Source organism: Pavona decussata, unplaced genomic scaffold (genome assembly GCF_977016875.1).
Source record: "Pavona decussata unplaced genomic scaffold, jaPavDecu1.1 SCAFFOLD_36, whole genome shotgun sequence".
In the NCBI taxonomy this organism is placed as follows: Eukaryota; Metazoa; Cnidaria; class Anthozoa; order Scleractinia; family Agariciidae; genus Pavona; species Pavona decussata.
The window spans coordinates 215,657-221,677 of NW_028145458.1; positions in this window are offsets into that span (position 1 = coordinate 215,657).

Here is a 6,021-nt window from a genome sequence, read left to right on the forward strand (position 1 = left end):
GGTTTGTTGATTCGTTGTTATGTGTCTATGTCGAGTTGTCATTGCTAAAGGCTCATCTAATGAAGCGATGGCTTCTTAGGGAAGGCGGACTTGTAAAATCTGTTGGTCCCGGGTTCCAACCTCGTTCCCAGGGTCTCTCCTCTTCACGTCCCAGAGAGCGAGACCCTGGGAACGAGGTTGCCCGAGTTCAACTCCCGCTCTGACCACTTGGATTTGTTTCACGGTAGCCCCGTTTTCAAATCCAAGGCCACGCTCTGTAAATAGCCAACTGGTTTGCCTCCCACCAGTTGGGATTTTTAACATATGGTCAGTTTGTATATTTATTTCACTGACAATCTCGTTCCCAGAGCCCTCGTTACCCTTGTCCAGCGGAGCGGAAAACGAGAGACTCTGGGATAAAGCGTTTCGGATCGCATTCTCATTGGCTGAATATCTGAGCATGCGTAACCGTTTTCGGCTCTGACGGGGCTGGGAACAAACAACAAAATGGCGGAAAAGATCAGGCCGATTTCTGGCTTCGCAAACCACCCGATTGATTAGTTTGGAGCCAAAGCAGAGAGTGAGAGTCTATTAAGTCTTATAGAGAGTGTAACGGGTCTAAAGTATTGTGACGGCGATGCGTTTCTCCGGAGAATTTGTAGAAATTTCTAGCAGAGCAACGGGAAGCCAAGCCAGGTAAACGCGCGCGATCACGTTGAGCAGGCCGAATGAAAATTAAATCTGTCCTCGATAATTAAGACAAAAGTCTGGCTAAGAGACAAAGGTTGTATTTGAGAACTTCGATTTCAGAATTCTGGCCAACATAATTCTTCGCAACCATCGCAACTCTGAAATGCATTAGATCGCTCAGTTTGTCACATTTGAGAGAGTTCCAACCAGCCAACTTGATGATTCACAGCCAATTGTAACCGACATTAAGGACTTTGATAATGTCAACTTTCTGATGAGTAAGACCGAGCTTGATCAGCAACGGAATAATTATATTATCCTTGTTGTCAGTGCTCATATATAGTTAAATGTTGCTTAATGCATGATATTACACAAAAATTGGTTTAACAGGCTGCAATTCTATCTGTTCAAGCTTTGTTTGGATGCAAGATTTGTTATCATTCCTAGTATATGAAGCAGTGATGTGTACAGAGTACCCAGCACCTAACTATGCACTGTTTATATAGTTGTTTGAGACAAGGATTTTGATGGACTGTCCACATAGTGATACTTATTTTGAATGTTTAATAAAAATAATTATATTGTTTTCTTTGAGGTACCTGAATGAAATGGCTCAAAATTCTTGTATTTTGTTTTCCTTTATGTCATTTTATGATAATATTTGACAAAAAAAAAAACAAAGAAAAAAAGAAATCAAACTAGTTTCTAATCATTTCCAGTTTTAGACTATAACATTTACATTAAACCTCTAAGTCAACATTGACAAGTGGGGAAAGGGGTGCATGCTAAAAAAAAGGTGCTATGCATTCATGTATGTTTGTCTGCACTGGTTTTGCTGAAGATTGCATCTTAAAATGGAACCCAAACATCCTCAGACAAGTTCCCAATTGTCTATAAAATTTGAATTACAAGCCCCCTCTCAAAAAATATCACAATATCATTCTTTTAATCTGCCAAGCACAACCAAGGACTGTCAGAGATAGCTACATATCTTAACCCCCCCCCCCCTCCCCCCCAAACCCTCTGGCTGTGCACAATAAAGTCCTACAAATATAAGCCTAAGGGTCAGGCCTTAAAATGAGAATTTCATGGTCAATCATTTCTACCCTAATTATTCAAGGTTGCCAGAGGTGTTCTTCTGAATAATACAGAAAATATCTGTTGCAATCTCATGGCTATAGACAGGTAAGATGGTTTGCACCTTTTCAACAGAAGTTAATTGTGTTAGTTAAGTGTTGTAGGACTAAATCAATCAATTAAAAAGAAAATCCACTTGAAAGACCCAGACTACCTACAGTACTCCTGCCTAGTTGTCATTTTAGGTTGACTCGGTATTGAATAAGGTACATTTTGATTTGGGTCTTGACTTCAGCATCAAAGATAGTTTCCTTCAGCTCTTCACCTGATTGATCCTGGAGAAGATGAAGAGCACTTGGTTGCTCCTGGGGAATGTCAACGACTATGTCTGCAAGTGCTTGTGCAAACTCACAGTCATTACACCTGCACTGACGACTGTGAATGTCACAGCACATGGGCAGGATCATGATCGTTGAGGACTTCATGGTCAAAATTGCTGAGAATCATTTTCGCTTTGCATTGTTTTTATTGCACAAAGTTCCTCATTTCATCAGACATGTTTTTTCTGATTTGGAGATATTATTCAGTAGGAGTTGTAAAAGATATCTGCCCTGGCTGAGAGACCATCTCTTCCAGCCCGGCCTACCTTCCTGGCAGTAATCCTCCATTGTGTGGGGGACTCCAATGTGGATTACCCGTCTGATGTCATTACAGTCGATCTTAAGGTCGAATGCAATGGTCACAAAAAGTATGCGGTGGATACATGTTTCCTTCACTAATTCTTCAACAATGAGATTTTGTTCATGCTCAGGGTACTGTGCATGGTACTGGCTGAAAAGCCTGGTTTTTTTTTTTTTTTTGCTAAAGGCAGTGCAGTAGAAGGGTAGTACTGATCTTTTTAATTACCTATACTGTTGGTGAAGTAAAAGAAACATTCAGCACCAGTTACCAGATTCCCATAAATTAAGACAAGTGGCATTTGATTATTTTTAGCTTTCAGTTCAACAACAATGGGTTGTAAAATTGATTCAAGTTTCCCATCTCCTCTATTGGGGCGAACATGATACGCATAATATAGGTTTGCCCTGTTTGGGTTTGATTCAACAATAACTGGATCAGAGAGCCCCAGGGAATCTATTATACCACCCTTGGTGGCTCTTGTGGCAGTTCCTGTGAGGGCCAGAACTGGTACTGCAGGGAATAATAATTTAATAATAATTTATTCGCTTATATTGCGCATTTTCCATGACAAGATGATCAAATGCGCATTACAATAATTACAAAAGCACAATATGTAGGAGTATTACTTCGATTATAATAAGTTATGATTAAAAGTAAAAATATATAAAATGTAAAAATAAAAAAAAAATGTATATAAAACTACTTAAAAAAGAAAAATCAAAAAATCAATCAGGAGCGAATGCCATAGTAAAAAGGTGTGTCTTAAGTAGCGCCTTAAATTGGGTGAATAGAACTACAGGAACAAATTGGACAGAACCCCAATCTTCCCTTAAGCTGGCTTAAATGAGCATCTTAGAACAGAAAACAAAAGTATTTGTTAATTCACTTAGTTCATTCACAGGCATGCACCTCACCCACTATTGGTTACTCAAGGGTGATTTGTTACAATGTTTGAGCATAACCAAGAGACTGATATACTACAAAAAATTTCCAGTAACAGTGGTGATTTCAAGAGGTGTTCCATGCAGGTGTTAAGGCAGTCTATTGAAGCAGATAAAAAATTACACAACCCTTGCAAAATGTTAAATTATCGGTTTTTCTAACATCCGGGTCATCATACTAGCATTGTACAGGGAAACCCTGAATGACAGATTATATTTGCTATCCAAAACCAAATGTATTTTTTCAGTAGGACTAGAGTTTGAGCTAACAGCAAACATCTAGATCCTGGACGGAATATGAAAGTGGCTAAGCCGGATTGCTCATCAAGGGACTGTCTATAATATAGCAAAAGCCACCATTGATTGTTTATAGAGTTTATATTAGCTTATATTAATTCCTTTTCCCCAGGGGTGGAAAAAGGCCACTTTCATAGAATGTATCGAATACAGAATAATCAAGAAATGTGAATTAAATGAAAACTTTATTCTGAGGCCTACATTGATTAATGCAGATTAATGAAATAAAAGATGATAACTCAACAACATTCTAAACAACATTCTTATTTTTTAAATAAAATATATAAATATCATTGTAGAACCAAATGAGCCTCATCTATGACTATCGCTCGCACTCGCCTCTGAAATTCGTAACATCTTCGCTACGGTTTTGTTGTCCACAAAAACCTCGGGATAACCAAACAGCAATCTACATTTGTTAACATCTTTAGGGACCGTAACCTTCTGCTCTCCTTCGTCTTCCACTATACTTTTTTGGAAACACAGACATACACACAACCTTTTAACTTCTGCAACTGATCCCGGATCATTGCATTTAACAGGGACGCAATGATGACTATCGAGTCTTTCTAATTACCTTCACTTTCAATATGTTTCAAGTTTGCAACAGAGCGATTTGTCAAAAGCCGTTGGCGACACAGTCCGGTACATCCCTTTTCTCCGGACAAATGGCCCCAATCTCATCGTACTGCTCCTTTTTCAATTCTAGGTTAGGATTTCCTAATTTTGTAACAGAAAATTCAATTCCATCGTGGAATACTTTCTCTGCATTCGTCGCCATTTTGTCAAGATGCTCACGCCTGCGCAGTTGAACCCATAACAAGGATCTTGTTATCCGGAAACGCTTTATCCCAGAGTCTCTCGTTTTCCGCTCCGCTGGACAAGGGTAACGAGGGCTCTGGGAACGAGATTGTTTCACTGATTTTTAGTGTCTCCAATTAATTAGCAATAAAGTCATTAATAAAGTCATTTATTTATTTATTTATTTATTTATTTATTGATTAAACAGGATTCTTGGTAATTACAGTGGTGTAATTATTCTCAATTTTCGTATTATTTTCTTCAATATCCCAGTACGTGTTTTGTGAGAAGAGCAGCGCCAGCAAGAATGTCAGCGTGCGCGTGACCGACGACTCTCGGCAGCCACTCCAGCCATTTTTCAATGCAACAATATTGCCAGCGTTACTGATCACGAGCGGGTCTCACCGCCCACATGAGAGCCTGTTTGAGATAGGCCTCAACTCACACACAAGACAGTCATCTTCGGCAACGAAGGGCAGCCATTGTTATGTGTTTTGTACTATCTTTTCGAAGCAAGCGAGCTCTAACCTGTGGGCGACTGGTGCATTTACCCATAATTCTTAGCATACGAAAGCCTGAAACCGCTCATAAAAACGCACCGAAAAGTTCTTAAAACTTCAAACCTAGCATACACAATGCTGTTAGTGGAGGGACGAATTTCGCCAAAAAAGGGCTTTCTATGAACATATCGGCTGTGTTAGGTTCGCAAGGTATTATATTGTGAGAAAATGAACAGCCGCTACTTTTCCGTACGTTGGATTGCCGTGATGTTGTCTTCCGAGGTGGGAGGGGTGTTTAGTAAGATTTCATACGGGGAAGTTCAACCCTTTAACCCTTAACCCTTTCACTGAAACTCTAGTCTCCCTCGCAGCCATTCTGTCTTGTCACGTAACGCTCCTCCCTACGTTACGTGACGAGACAGAACGGCTGCGAGGGAGACTAACCTTTCTCAGGCGAAAACAAAAATTGCACCACTCATTGTCGGTCAAACCCGCAGTTTCCTTCCTGCTGCAGATGCAAACTTTGCGTTGTGCCCAGGTTCAAGTCCCGCTCCAAGGCCACGCTTTGCAAATAGTCAACTGATTTGCCTCCCACCAGTTGGGATTTTTAACAATGTAATTAATTTTGCATATTTATTTCACTGGTTTATAGTGTCCCCAATTAGCGCTACAGCGTTAACTTCGGCACTTAAATAAAGTCATTTTTACTTTTTATTTTTATTTTTTTGTTTGTTCTGCTCTGTTTTTGCCACCGTTTCTAAGCATGTTAAGCTAAAGGCATGGCTAATTCTTTACTTAAGACCCTCCCTCCCTCCCTTGTCCCCCGGTGAAGTTAAAACTACCTATCTTTGTACATCCAAAGAGTGCTTCAAGTTCTCACGCACTGGTTTCTAAAGTATTACAGATTGAAATAATGCAGCATTGTAATAATTAACATCAAGACACAAATCAAATTTCCTAAGTTTCAGAATTTTTGTTTCTAATCTATATATACCATAGTGACGGTGTTATTTATTAGATTGAAAATTGTCGTTTATTTTACTTTCCAAATGGCT